The sequence below is a fragment of the Thermobia domestica genome, chromosome 14, assembly GCF_964235325.1.
Source record: "Thermobia domestica chromosome 14, izTheDome1.hap1.1, whole genome shotgun sequence".
Lineage (NCBI taxonomy): Eukaryota > Metazoa > Arthropoda > Insecta > Zygentoma > Lepismatidae > Thermobia > Thermobia domestica.
The window spans coordinates 3,677,460-3,691,906 of record NC_137467.1 but is presented as its reverse complement, the minus strand read 5'-3'; positions in this window follow the sequence as shown (position 1 = coordinate 3,691,906).

The following is a 14,447-nucleotide window of genomic DNA, read 5'->3' as shown; positions in this document are numbered from 1 at the left end:
ACTGTCATTAGAGACTATTTCTAATGACACCTCAATACGTTAACTATAATAATAATTGTGGCCCACTTCACTAAGCAAGATAGCTCACATATTCTTTAAGTGTGTTTCAATATCCCATAACTTCGTTCGTAACAGACAAACGTATTACTATAGTATAATATATAGTCGGACACAAGGATCTGTTTACATTAGCAAATACGTACGATTCATTCATACAATGCTAGGCAGAATTGTAATATGTATATCATCCAGCAGAACTATGCAAATTTTAGCAAAACTGTTTATATCAATTTTATAAACCGACAAAGTATAAGGACATTAACGAAAAACGGAAATCCCGTTACAATTATTGTTAGAAAAAAAAAGTTATTACTCTGTTGAAAAATATCTTACTGATAAGATATAGAGAATGTATCCATATCTGACAACTGTAAAGCTTAATTGGGGAGTATCCTTATATTGTAAGCTATTATGAACAGGCAAATAAATATGAATATGAGCTAAAAAAAATCAGTTTCTTTTCTAAACTTTCGCTAAATACCAAAAACTCCAGTTTTACAGTTTCTTTAGCTACTCGTTAAAACAAGTAGAATATCTAAGAAAAAGTATATGTTATCAAAGAAGAAAATACAAATTTTCAACCCACCTTAACTGGAGCAGAAATGTTGGTCCCAACTTTGGCCATAAACTTCACGTGCACGGTATTGGGTAACATCAATGGATCAGGCGTTATGTGCAGTTTTTGAATTTTTACTGGGTCTGACGGTTCGCCACATGTCTCCCACGAAATTTCGGATAGTTCCAAAGCCTGTTGAAAAGATATTTGAAACTTACCGTGTTTACTCGCGTAATAGTCGCACTTTTTGTACCAATTTTTTAAATGTGAAAATCCAACTTCGACTACTATGCAAGGAAAACTGCCATTCAATTATCGCTATGATCAAAACAATTTCGAATTTTGATACATGTCAACATAAAATAGAGGAGGGAAGTTGGTTGCCTAATCTCTGCTGACAGATGGGTCACGATGCTACGTATCAGTAAACACTAAAAGTTCTTTCGTTCGTATTCGCGCAAGATAAACAATTTCGAAGGATGTCTCGTTCACAAAAACAAAAATCCCATAGACTGCGACTTTTATGCCGGGAACTTTATCAGCAAATATTTTTACTTTAAATTTAAGGTGCGACTATTACGAAAGTAAACACGGTATTTTCATTATGGCATTTTAAAGCACGAAAATACTATCAAGTGTTATTAACAACTTTTATATTTTACTTACTAATTTCTTAAAAAAAAAAAAAAATCATAAGAATTGTTACGAACACTCTACTTCATAGAAAAAAACAACTATATTTCTCTCTTTTTTCTTATTATACATAGTACGTTTCGTTTAACTTGAGACTGAAAAATATCTGGAGAAATAAGCATCCGAGGAAAAATATGTTCGAAATAGAATGTTATTATTTTTAAGGAGGGAATTCACCTATGATAAAATTAGCCTTCCTTGCCAATGGCAGATTCGCATTGTATGGAGAAAAGTAACTTTCATTTGAAACACTTTTTTAATTTTGATGCGTAATAGATGGCGTTGTAATAAATGAAAATTAGTTTTACTAACGTTTCTTCAATTGGAATCTCCAGCCCTATGCTTCATTCAGGAATAAATCTGCGATAAACAGTGCCATTCTTTTGTCTTAAACGTTTTCTTGACTTGTAGAAGGTGACGTGAACAAATGCATTCGGCGTGAATTCAGATAATTCAAATTTGGTAGGCAGCGCTATTAGGTGCAGTTTGCGGTGATTATCCTAGTTGACTGCAAAGAATTTTATGGGCTGCATCGTTCCGTAGTCATGGAACTAGGAAAGATTTCATAAACAATAAATGAACAGAGATCAGAACAAATTAAGCAAGTAAGGGAATGTAGTGGTAGCGTAGCCAGGAATTTTGTTTGGGGGCCTTACTGTCGTATATATACAGGGTGATAGATAACTCCACCGAAAACCTTTGGGAGGCGGTTCCTTATACGAGATGAAAGAAAAAAGTTCTAATAAACATGGGTCAAAAAACGTATCCTTTCAGAGTTATGAACTACCGAAAATTTGAAATATCACGTTTCAAAACGCCCTACTTAGAAACTATAGGGGCCTATCTCAAGCGGTTTAAGGAATTACACAGGAACTGGTATACGCTCTATCTAAATATCCATGTTTCAGAATTCACCGGTACCAGTGAAACGAATGCACCATTATATTTTAAAGGAGTATCCTTACACTTCAACTTCCTTTTTACAGTTCCTTTCACCGATAATGGAGGATGGTAAAACATGGATATTTAGATAGAACACATACTAGTTCCTGTGTAATTCCTTAAACCGCTTGGGATAGGTCCTATAGTTTCTAAGTTAGGGAGTTTTGAAAAGTGATTTTTCGAATTTTCAATGAATCATAACTCTGAAACCTGACGTTTTTCGGTCCATGTTTATTAGAACTTTTTTCTTTCATTTCGTATAAGGAATCGCGTCCCAAAGTTTTTCGGTGGATTTACCTACCACCCTGTATATATATATATATATATATATATATATATATATATATCGTCGGCGGCAATTCAAAACCTGCTATGTGCATTTTGCAGGAGAAGCGAAAAACAGTATCCTGGTTAGATTTTTCGCTTTATAAAAGTGATGTTATAAGTAATATTTGATGCTGCACGTAACTGGTACCTTCTCAAGTTACTAGAAAAGGTATCAAGTTACGTGCAGCATCAAATATTACTTATAACATCACTTTTATAAAGCCAAAAAGCTAACCAGGATACTGTTTTTCGTTTCTCCTGCAAAATGCACATAGCAGGTTTTGAATTGCCGCCGACGATATATATATGTGTGTGTGTGTGTGTGTGTATGTATGTATGTATGTATGTATGTATGTATGTATGTATGTGTGTGTGTGTAAGTGAGTGTGTGTGTGTCAAGGGAGACAGGTTTAGTTTTAACATTATTATCTCTGAAGTGCTGGCTTCTTTAGATATTTCTTGATTGATTCTCGATTGTTGTTTTAGGATATTTTGTTCGCCAAAATTAACACTACTACTGCCTTTTTTTCGTGCTAGCCTTTTTCTGAAAAGTTGTTTGAGTTTTTTTCTGAATTAATATCTTGTTTACATCTTTCACCGTTGTGTTTTGGTTTATTTGTTTGCACATTATCCTCATCGAAATTAACACAATTGTCCTTCTTCCGCTTTGACCACTTTTGTAAAACGTTTTCTGACATTTTACAATTGCGAAGTAAGTTCTTATTTCGACATCCTGAACACGTATAACTCTTCTGAAATCTTGTGAACTGATCTAACATCAGTGATTTCTGTGACATAGTCGCAAGCTACATGTTTTACTATTGTTTTCCACCATCTCCTGTTAAAAATTATTTCCTCAAAAGTTTTTCATCTGAATTAAACCAAAACAATAAAGGAAAATCTTTATTGGTACTCTTTCTTTCCTTTTTTCTTTTCTTTTTGCCTTGCAGGTTAAGGAAACTAGCTGCTGAACATTTAACGAAACCAATTGATTGCCCTTTCTGTGATGCCAATTGCGGCCTTTGAACTAAGGTTAAAAATTATTTTTTCTTTTTTTGGAACCTCCTTTTATTAGAAAGGAACTTATTATTTCCAGTATTGCCTAGCTCAGTCTCCAAACTTTGGCTTTGGGTCAACGAAGACAGATGAAAATGTGATCATTGCTATGTCAAACAGTAGAACAATAACTTCAAGGTCTTCATATGCGTATAGTCTCTCCTCACCTCTTTCCTTTCTTCTATTTGAAAGCAGGGATTTCTAGAAAACTCGATTTCCATACCCTCCAAAATGCAAATATTTTTAAAGAATAAAACAACGTTGGCGAATACAGCTTGTCTAGGAACTGCTTATAGTGACTTTTTTTTTTTTTTTTTGAGATAAAGTACTTGAAAGGCAATTGTTATTCATTAACGAAAAAAAAAAATTAAAAATGTTAAAATACCAAATACATTGTCGAAACTCTTTGGGGTTGGGGGCCCAACCCTTCCCTACGCCACTGAAATGTAGTAAATATTGTCCAATTGAATTTCTTGATTAACAATAAAGATAATATATTAAGATATCAATTAAGATTAGATTGATATCTTTCTCACTTAAAGAATGAATATCAAACCTAAAAAATATCAGACAGCCTCTAAAGTATCGAAGGAGCAAACCATAGACTGATGCAGCCTTATAAAATGATTGGTAACGATCTGCGATTACCACCGAACGCTACACCTAATTACACTGACACTGAATTCACGCCGAATGCAGAGAAATCTTCCGCACCACCCATCACGAATCGAGAAAACGTTTAAGACAAAAGACTGTTACTGTCTGTCGAAAATTTATTCTGGAATGAAACGTGGTTTCTTCCAGTTGAAGAAACCTTACTCAAACTAGATTTTACTTATTACAGCGAAAATTATCACGAACCGAAAAATATTCTTCCAATAAATTTTTCTTATATTTTCCCTATAGAATCTGAATCTGCAATTAAAAAAAAAAATGTGGGTCCTCATTTACGTTTTGAAAGTTGGCCTCAGCCTGCCTCCAGAGGAAAGGTTCGAGTTATTTCATCATAGATGAATTTCTCCCTCAAAAATAAAAACTTTTTATTTCAAACATTTTTTTTTCGTCTGTTGCATATTTCTTCAGAGTTTTGCATTCTGAAGATAAAAAGACTCATCCTATATACATATATATATATAGGGTATTTCAGAAGAGCACCGACAACGTTTGGGAGGTGATTCCTGACACCAAGATAAGACAAATAGTATAGACTAACTTGGGTGCTGAAATCCGTCATTTCAGAGTTACAAGCTGCCGGAAACATGAAAAAGGTCCTTAGCTCCAATACTATGCGACCTATTAGACAAAGCTATGCATGGCGGCTTGTGATTGGCTGATGGAAACAATGGCTCTTGTTTAACTGTTGTTGTGACTACAAGAAATGGCTTTGTTGAACGCCTACTTTGGTTTCTGACAAGATCAACCAGATAGGACTGAGTTGAAACCCATTGTCTCTATTGAGACTATTCCTTTCACATGAGATGGCTTCCTTTATTATTCTGTCTCAAAAAATGCTCCATTTGGCTACTATGGTGGCATTTATAAAATCGATTCTGTGTCCCAGCGCTAATCTATGTTCTGCTGGTCCTGACTTTCCTGTCTTTTGCCGAAGACTTATGTAGTTGTTGTGTTTTTTGCATCGTTGTTCTATGGTACCCCCAATTTGCCTTATATATGATCTTCCACATTCACATGGTATACGATAAGCTCCAGGAGTGCGCAGGTGAAGATGGTCTTTTACTAGTTCGAGTAATGGTCTGGCGTTGGCTGAAAGTTTGTGAATAACCTTTATACCTTGTCTGGCAAGTATTCTGCTGAGTTTGCTAGAGGTGTAGCCGATGAAAGACAATATGTTAGTACACAGATAATCCTCATTCTTGACCTTTTTGATCACTTTGTGTTGGGAACTAACGGTCTTTTTTACGTAATCTGTAAGACTGCAACTATTCTCTTGTAGCTTCGAACGAAAATAATAAACTTCGTCTTCTAAACTTTCCTGGTCACTTACGGAGACTGCTCTGTGGGCCAAGATGTTTAGCACTGTAAGATGGACTTATGATGACAGCTACTTACATTGAGATAAAGATCTGTATGTTTCTGCTTCCTATATAAGCCACGTCCTAACGTTCCGTCAGGTTTACAGCGAACGAGAATTTCAAGAAAAGGGAAGCATCCATCCCGCTCTAATGCAATGGTGAATTCGATTTAAGGGTAATGACTGTTGAGAAGTTCCAGAAAATAATGTAATAAAAATATGATCAACGTGTCTAAAGAAACAGGACGGCTTAAGAACCACCGCATCAAGAGCTTCATGTTCAAAACACTCATGTAGAATGACATTAGAGAGAGGAAACCCCATGGTTACTCCATCCGTTTGTTTAACATCCTTCATACTAAAAGTACACGAAGGTCAATGTATGGTGAAACAGGTCAGTTTGTTCAGGGCTGAAGTAATTTCGTATCAGCTGCACCGTATCCTTGACAGGAACTCTTGTAAATAGACTACATCAAAACTGACCAGGAGGTCATTTAGATTCACTTTCAGGTTCTTCAGTATCTGAAACAAATTCGGAGGAGTTTTCAATGTGATATTCAAAGTTTCCAACAATTTGATTTAAACTTGACGTCAAGTACTTTTGCGAAGTATTGGGCTCGCTATAGCGTTGACAATAGGCCTCAGAGGTACTCATTCTTGTGAAGTTTTGGCAAAACATAGAGTCGAAGTGGTTGGCTTCCGGTGTGTGGACAGGCTCTTGCGCAGATCTTCGGGAAGTCCAAACTTCTTCCACAACAGGTTGGTTTTCTCCCCAACGGTTGATCTTGGGTCTTTGGTTAGTTTCTTGTAGGCTGAGTCATCTAGTAGGTCAGCTTATCTTCTCCTTATAACCTTGTGTAGGCAGTAGGAAGATGGCATTACCCTTGTCAGCTGGCAGTATTGTTACACGAAGCGACTCAAGAGCAACACATTCTGCTTTGATTATGTTGAATTTTGGGAGAACGCCCGAAGAAAAGACTTGTTTGAGTTTCACTCGTATCTCGTCATTCGCATCCAGGAAACTTTACGAGAAGAATTCAATCATCTTCATTCGAAGCTATAAGAGAATAGATACAGTCATAAAATGAACATAGTCATGAAAAGAGTCGTTACTCCTCAACACAAAGTGATAAAAGAAAAAAGGTCAACAGTGATAATTGTCTCTCTACTACCATATCTGTATAGCCTTTCAGCACCACACTTCTAACAAACTCAGTAGAATACTTGCCAGACATGGTACAAGAGTTATTCATAAACCTCCAGCCAACATAAGATAATTACTCAAACCATTGAAAGACGATCTTCATCTGCGCACTCCAGGTGTATATCGTATACCATGCGAACGTGACAGAGCATACATAGGACAGACTGGACGTATGATGTAAAGAACACAACAGCTACATAAGACTTCAGCAAAAGTCAAGAAAGTAGAGACTTGCAGAACATAGCTTAGACCCGGCATAGAAAATCGATTTTACAAATACAAGTAGCCAAGTGGAGCAATTTTTGGGCCAGAATAATAAAGGAAACCATAGCCATCTCACGTGAAAGGAAAAAGTCTCAATAGAGACAATGGGTTTCAACTCAGCCCTATCTGGTTGGCCCTTTTCAAGAACTTAAACAAAACCATCTCTCGTATCTCCGGTCTCTTCATCACAATCCTTGACGATGAATGCAATGTATGCATTCGAAACGTCCGATGTTGATATCTTTATTCAGATGTAGCATATATTCCATCTATTTAATAATTTTGTATAACTATTACAATTTTAATTTATTTCCTCTTCAAATCTTGCAACTAATTATTTACTAAAGCCTACAGGGAGAAAATTAGGAAAAAATAGAAGGACGAACGCTCAATTTTAATTAGTGATATGAATGGTTTTATCGAAATTGTACAGGAAATATACAGAGTGTAACAAAAAAGGCACGACAAAATTTCAGGGGTGGATTCCTTATGGGTAGAAAAGCAAAAAAGTTTATATGACCATATGTCAGTAAATGCATTGTTACGGAGTTACGGTCATTGAGCTGTCTGATACTGTGAAATAGTCACAGTCTTAGTCGCCCCTTTATGTGACTTAATTTAAACCTCAATAGCTCAGCCCCTAATTAAGCTAGGAAGCAAATTTTGGTATCAATATGTTTCTGAAGGATTAAGCTTTCGACTGACATGTATTTAATGTATGTGGTGAGTATCATGGTGGATGGGGCAGGATAACTACGTGATACAAAAAACAAAAACAAAAAGAAGGTAGTTTCCCTCTCCCGTCCGCTGTGGTACCCCTACATACATGAAATACATATCGGCAGAAAGCTTCATCCTTCAGGAACACATTGATACCGAAATTATCTTCCTAACTTAATTAGGGGGTGAGTTATTGAGATTTAAGTTGAGTCACATTGAGCGGTGACCAGAATGTGACTATTTCACTGCATCAGACGGCTCAATGGCTGCAACTCTGTAACGATGCATTTCCCGACATATGGCCATATAAACATATTTACTTGTTTACCCATAAGGAATCCACCCCTGAAATTTTGCCGTACGTTTTTGTTACACCCTGTATATAATGCAATGACACAGAAAATAGATTAATGAATTTCTGCCTGTACCATTCACTGATTCTAGGAAATACGTGGTTGAATTTAGATAAGACAAGAAGCTAGACCAGGAAGTGGCCGTTTGATACAAAGAAATACCAAATGAATTAATTAATGACATACAGTAATGTTCAAGACAGATCATAGAACGGAAGTTTACTTGTGAAACCAGTACTTTTTTAGATGGCAATTTCATGCTGATGAAAGTGGGGTATGGATAAAACACTGCATCAACAATCGCTGATAAACCTTCCGTTATGAAGGCTCTTCCATATCCGTCAGAAAGAGAGGGAAAGACATTATCCTATCCTCATTACCCAGTCCTCCTTATTATACAATATTTTCCGCTTTTTAAAACTCAAATTTTCGTAAATGCTTTTAGCTCTATATTTTCTCTCACTACTCCTCATTTTCTTAATCATGTTCTTTTCATTTTAAGTGTTCTTCCTAATTAATTTCACATTTTTTTTTAAAAAAAGAATTCCTTTTAGTATCTTTATATAATTATAGTGCGTATATAAATTTTGCACACACAGGATGTCCCATAAGTTACCATACATAGGAAAATAAACATTTTGGTATTCAGGTACGTTGGTGGCCAGTTCAACACTTTCTAGATGCTTGGATACATCGGCGTGATTCTGAGAAGTGACATTATATCCAGATGTCAAAATCTGACCTCACTTGAGATTTATTGCTGAGTTCATTTGACTGCCATGATGCATCGGAGAAAGGTAGAATGTATAACCAATCTGAAGGAAGTTTCACCAATGCTATTACAAGCGTAATTCCAGCTGTGATTATGCGTGTTTGTCATTAGTGTCAGACATGCATCGAAATGTGTTTTCAGAATAATGGGAGTCATGTAGATCATATTATATAAGTAAAAATGATTTTTAATTAGAAAAAGTTATTTTCCTGTGTATGAATATTCATGTCAAATCTTGTACACATAAGTATATATATAAATTATTCTCATACATTCCTTTCCATTAAACTTGTCAATCAACCCATGCCATTAACTTTATCTTCCCTCACTTAAAACACTCAACGTTCATCCTTGCGATACTAACACGTGCTTGCATTCCAAGACAAGCTCATGTGTGGTTTTAAAGCTACTTATCGGTTCCTTAATCTTTCTATCTTTTATTTCTTCACCTTCCTATCTGATGAAGTATCTAGAGAAAGTATTATGTGACCTATGGTAGTCGGGTCAAGACTTCACTTAGGAACTAGTATGTGCCCTATCCAAATATTCATGTTTCGTATCCTGCGATACTTCCCGCGGTATAAAGGTATTTGGTGAGTACTTCAAATTATATACCTGTAGCCAAACTCCTTCCATAAAGATTGTTGCGTGAGTACCGTAGGATTCTGAAACATGGATTTTTGGATAGGGCACATATTAGTTCCTAAGTGAAGTCTTGACCCGACTACAGTAGGTCCCACAGTTTCGGAGCTATGGACTTTTAAAGTTCATTTTTCCATGTTTTGTGCAGCATAAAACTCCGAAAGGAATCATTTGTGCACCCAATTTGGTATATACCTTTCGTCTCATCTTGGTGCCAGGAATCCTCTTCCAAACGTTGTCGGTGTTGTTTTGAAACACCCTGTATATAGAACACAGAATTTAGATTTCAGAAAGTAAGAGATATTTAAATAGAACCTTAAGGCCAAAACAATAAAATTAAACCATATTAGCTGCACCCGCTTTCGGTGCGGGAGAGCTGGGTTCGGGCTCCAGTTGGATCTCACTCGGTTAGGATCCCACGTTAAGCTGTAGATCCACATCTCATATAGCCTCGATGCTGAAGACCAGTGGCGGCAATTGGGCGTTAAAAGTGTGTGGGTAAGACACGATTTGCATATTTGTATATCAATATTAGTTTTCCTGATTGTTTCTAACATTTGTTTGATGAGAGGTTGTATAACTAATAGGATACTATCTTTTTCAGTTAAAATACCATATATCGTATTTCATATTTTATTAAGTAAATTGACAAGAGTAACGCAAGTAGGTACTCTTAAACAACGAAAGTGTAAGAAGAAATTTGATTCCTTGCTCATGAACATCTTAAAATTGTCTGGAAAATTTGTGATCAGATTATTTAATAATACATTTGCAAAACAAATAAATAGAAAGGATAATATTAATCATAGTAATGAATAATGAGGCTTGATTTGTGAAGTTATATTGAAACTGGGGATTAATGAACAACTTATATTTTTAATTCCACATATGCCATTAGATGTGTGTTATTACTCTTAGAAAGACAGTAAATACTACAAAAATATGCTACGACATTTAAAGAAATACGCAATTGCAATATTAATTGCTTTGAATCGAAATTAAAACTCAATTCCTGTAGCCTTCTTAATTCCACAGGAAAACAAATAACCGATACGTACTCACGCAGCGGCAAATATTATGTGGGACCAGTTTTTGCATGAACAAATAATACATACAAAAACTTTACATTTCCAAATGAAACTATATACATTAAGGAGTTACTTCAAAAAAGTGGGAGGGCAACTGCCCCCTTTTCCTCTCTTAATCGCCGCCCCTGGTGAAGAGGACACTCAAGTCCAATCCAACTGACTCAATCTCCATAAAGAACTAGAACATTTTGTATAAGTTTTCTTCCTTTAACCAGCAGCGATAAAATTACAAGTTCTAATGACATAATTTCCCTCCTGCCTCTGACGTTGAATCTACTGCATTCAACAATTTTTTAAAAGTTGAATGATTATAGAGAAACGAATATATTTTTTTTTTTATTTTTTGTTTTAACATTGAGTACAAAACTGATACTTAAATTAATTGATTAGCGCTTGTTGTTGTGAAAATGGCAACATTGACTTGAGTCCTTTGTGCTGCACTACACATGTTTATGGGAGACTTCACTTCTCATTATATTTGAGCAATATTCACGAAACTTTTCCTTGGTGATGCAGATCACCAAGTGGAACATTCTTACGTCTAGAGATTAATAAGAAGGTATACAATTCCCCACAATTGATCCTATATCGTACGTTGCTTAAGGAATCTTGATGAAACTTTGCACGTTCGTAGAGATCATTAACTGGAATATTTGTGTACTAAGGTGTACGTATTACTAACTTTCATATTATCTGCTCTGCTAGTGAGCTTGCTTAGTTCAATTTTGCATTTAAAATGCCATTGGCTAGCTATAATATGTATCATAAAATACAATAAAATAATAGAATATAAAATAATTACTACAACTTTATCATATACTGATTAGGATTGTGTTTTGTATTTAAGTCACCTACCAATACTTTATTGTATTTGCAATATGAATTAAAATCATATATATATATTAAAATTCTCAAATTTTTTATTGCTACTAGGGAGGGGCCGATCCAGGACGGACTTCTGGGGGGCGGTGGAGTTTGTAATACTGCTACTTACAGCTACTTTTAAGAGCAAAAAAACTCTGGGATGTGTTTTATTTATATATAAAATAAGAAAGTTTCCTCTTCTGTGGGGGGGTGATCGCCCCGATGGTCCCCCTGGATCCGCCCCTGCTACTAGGAATGCTAAAACTTACACGGAGTGGTGTAGTTAATTCTACTGTTGTAACTGGTGCCCAAAATGTTGTCTGATTTTAGGAAGTTCTAGATCTCTGATCAGATAATTGAGTTCTCCGTGTGTTATGATTGGAGGTAGGGCTGGCCTTAAGCCGCCTTCAGCAATTATTCCCAATCCGATCTTGCGCAAAAGTACAATTCACCTTCGACTTATGAAGTAAAAACAAGAACACATTGCAAGTTGACTGGGAACCTGATACCGGCCAAACTTGTTCCCAATCGGGTCCCGCACCACCTAAGATCGGCCCTGAATGATGAGTCTGTATTTTGCAACTAGTCCTTACGTAAGGAAGCTAATGGCTTTTAGTTCTTCGCGATTTAAGGAGAGACTGTTATTTTTGTGAGACTTCATGGAAATTTTTTTTTTGAGGGTCAGAAATAGGAAATACTTTGTCACAGACACAGACTAAATCGCAAAGGGTACATTACATTACAGTTTTTTTTTTAATTTTCATTTGATGATATTCATTACTTAACCCTTCCATGGCCCTTCAAACCTACACACACGCCTGTCCTTGGGGTCTATTTGACCCCAATTATTTAATTTCTTATAAGGGGAAGCAAACATTAAAGATAGATTAAATAATAGTTTATCTAGTGTATTGAGGTGGCTTCATAATAGCAATAACAATAATAGTAATAATAATAATAATAAAGAATAATAGGAAAATTGTAATATTAGACATTGGGGTCAATATGACCCCAAGGTCTGATGTGTTACCTTTTTATTTAACAACGTTATTTAAAATAATTAACTTTTAAATTTTGAGTTATGCATAGTACTAGACTAGGTCGAAGAATACTAAAATAGTAACCGAAAACAAAGTACAAACAAATTATTTAAGAAATATGTGTCGCTTGGGGTCATATTGACCCCAAGGCCATAGGAAGATTAATAATATAAGTCTCACTGAGATATAACAATGACTAATGTGACTGCTATACTCCACTAAACCATGGACACTGCAGATGGCATTCAATGTCCTTATATAGCGTACACGTATTTGGCGTGGGAGATCCGGGTTCGGTTCCCGGCGGGAGCTCATGCGGTTCGGATTTCACGTTAATTCAGTAGGTCCCGTCTCATATAGCCTCGCTGCTGAAAGGAATAGTAAACTCAAAATCAACTCAACTCAACGTCCTTATCCATTAATCCATGTATTAAGTTCCGACGAAAGCGTAGTACTGTGCACGTAGGTCCTTTTTTTTTTTTTTTTTGTTTTTATCTTCTGCCTAACAGTAAAATTACGCACGAAAAAAATCGTCATTTTCCTGGATGATGAAATTGAACATTTTCTCGAAGCAAATGTTGTTTCACTGCTAAATACAGTAGAAAATATTCATAATATTGAAATACTTCGGAAACATTTTTCTAGTGGTCTATAATTATTAAGGAACCACACTGGAACGCAACTAACCACAATATCACGATTATACAATTTTCGTACAATTTACATTAACTGAAAATTCTTAGAACACAAAAATGATACGTATCACGTGACTTGTAGCGAGAGTAGCTGATAACATGAAGATAATGAAGATACCGTTTTCAAAAATTTATGTTCTTACAGTGTAACCAACCGATTATATTTGTATGGTCCAAAATTTAATGCAAAATCCGTAATTTTAGATGATAGCTGCAACACAAAAACCAGAGGTAATCTTCGAATTTCAATTTCATTTTCGAATTCAGAGGTTTCAAATTAGTCAAGTTGAACTAGGCATATTTCTGTAACGTGTTGTGTATTGAACACTGTTATATAACAAAACAATTAATAATAATTTTTAATGTTAAAGATGACAGGAAAAGAAATTAATTTAGGTTATGTAAGAAGAATCAAACATTTCCGAGTCTGTACAGGTGGTCAAAATAATAATAATAATTTTCCACACATTAGTTATCCCAGATAGCAGAAAATACTTGTGGATAGCTTGATATAAGGTTGTCATGTCAGGGAGCTGCACATGCTCTCAAGTTTGCCTCGACAAGTCTGTACTCTTGTAAAGAGTGAATTCAGGGAAACTAGTTGACACCCGATAGGCTTGTCGCAGGGTTGTCATACAAGATTATATCAAACTTGTTATATCAGAATTACTGCAAGCTTGTTACCTCATGCTCATCACAGGCTTGTCAACTGATTCTTATTTCCAGCTTTCTATTCGAAGCGTATCATATGCTCGATATGTCTAGTTTCTTGCAAGCTTGTCAATATCAAGCTTGATACATTTAAATTTATTTATGCACGTGAAAGACTGATAGATCTGGTTAGCTTCATTTAATATAATGGACAAAATGTTAAGAAAGTAACATTTTATCTTCCGGTTTTTAAGTCAGACTTACTCTTATCTGTGTGAGGCTTAGTCTGAGCAGCACAGAAAAATTAAATTCTTTAAACTTACCTGAGGTTTCGCCACTTCGATCCTAGCTAAAATTATTAACAACGCAATATATGTTAGCCAAATCGAAAAGAGCTCCATTTGCTGAATCAACCTGTTGCTTCCTGATCAATCACTTAACCAGAAATAAAATGTGTTATTCAAATACTTGGATTTCTTATAAAGATT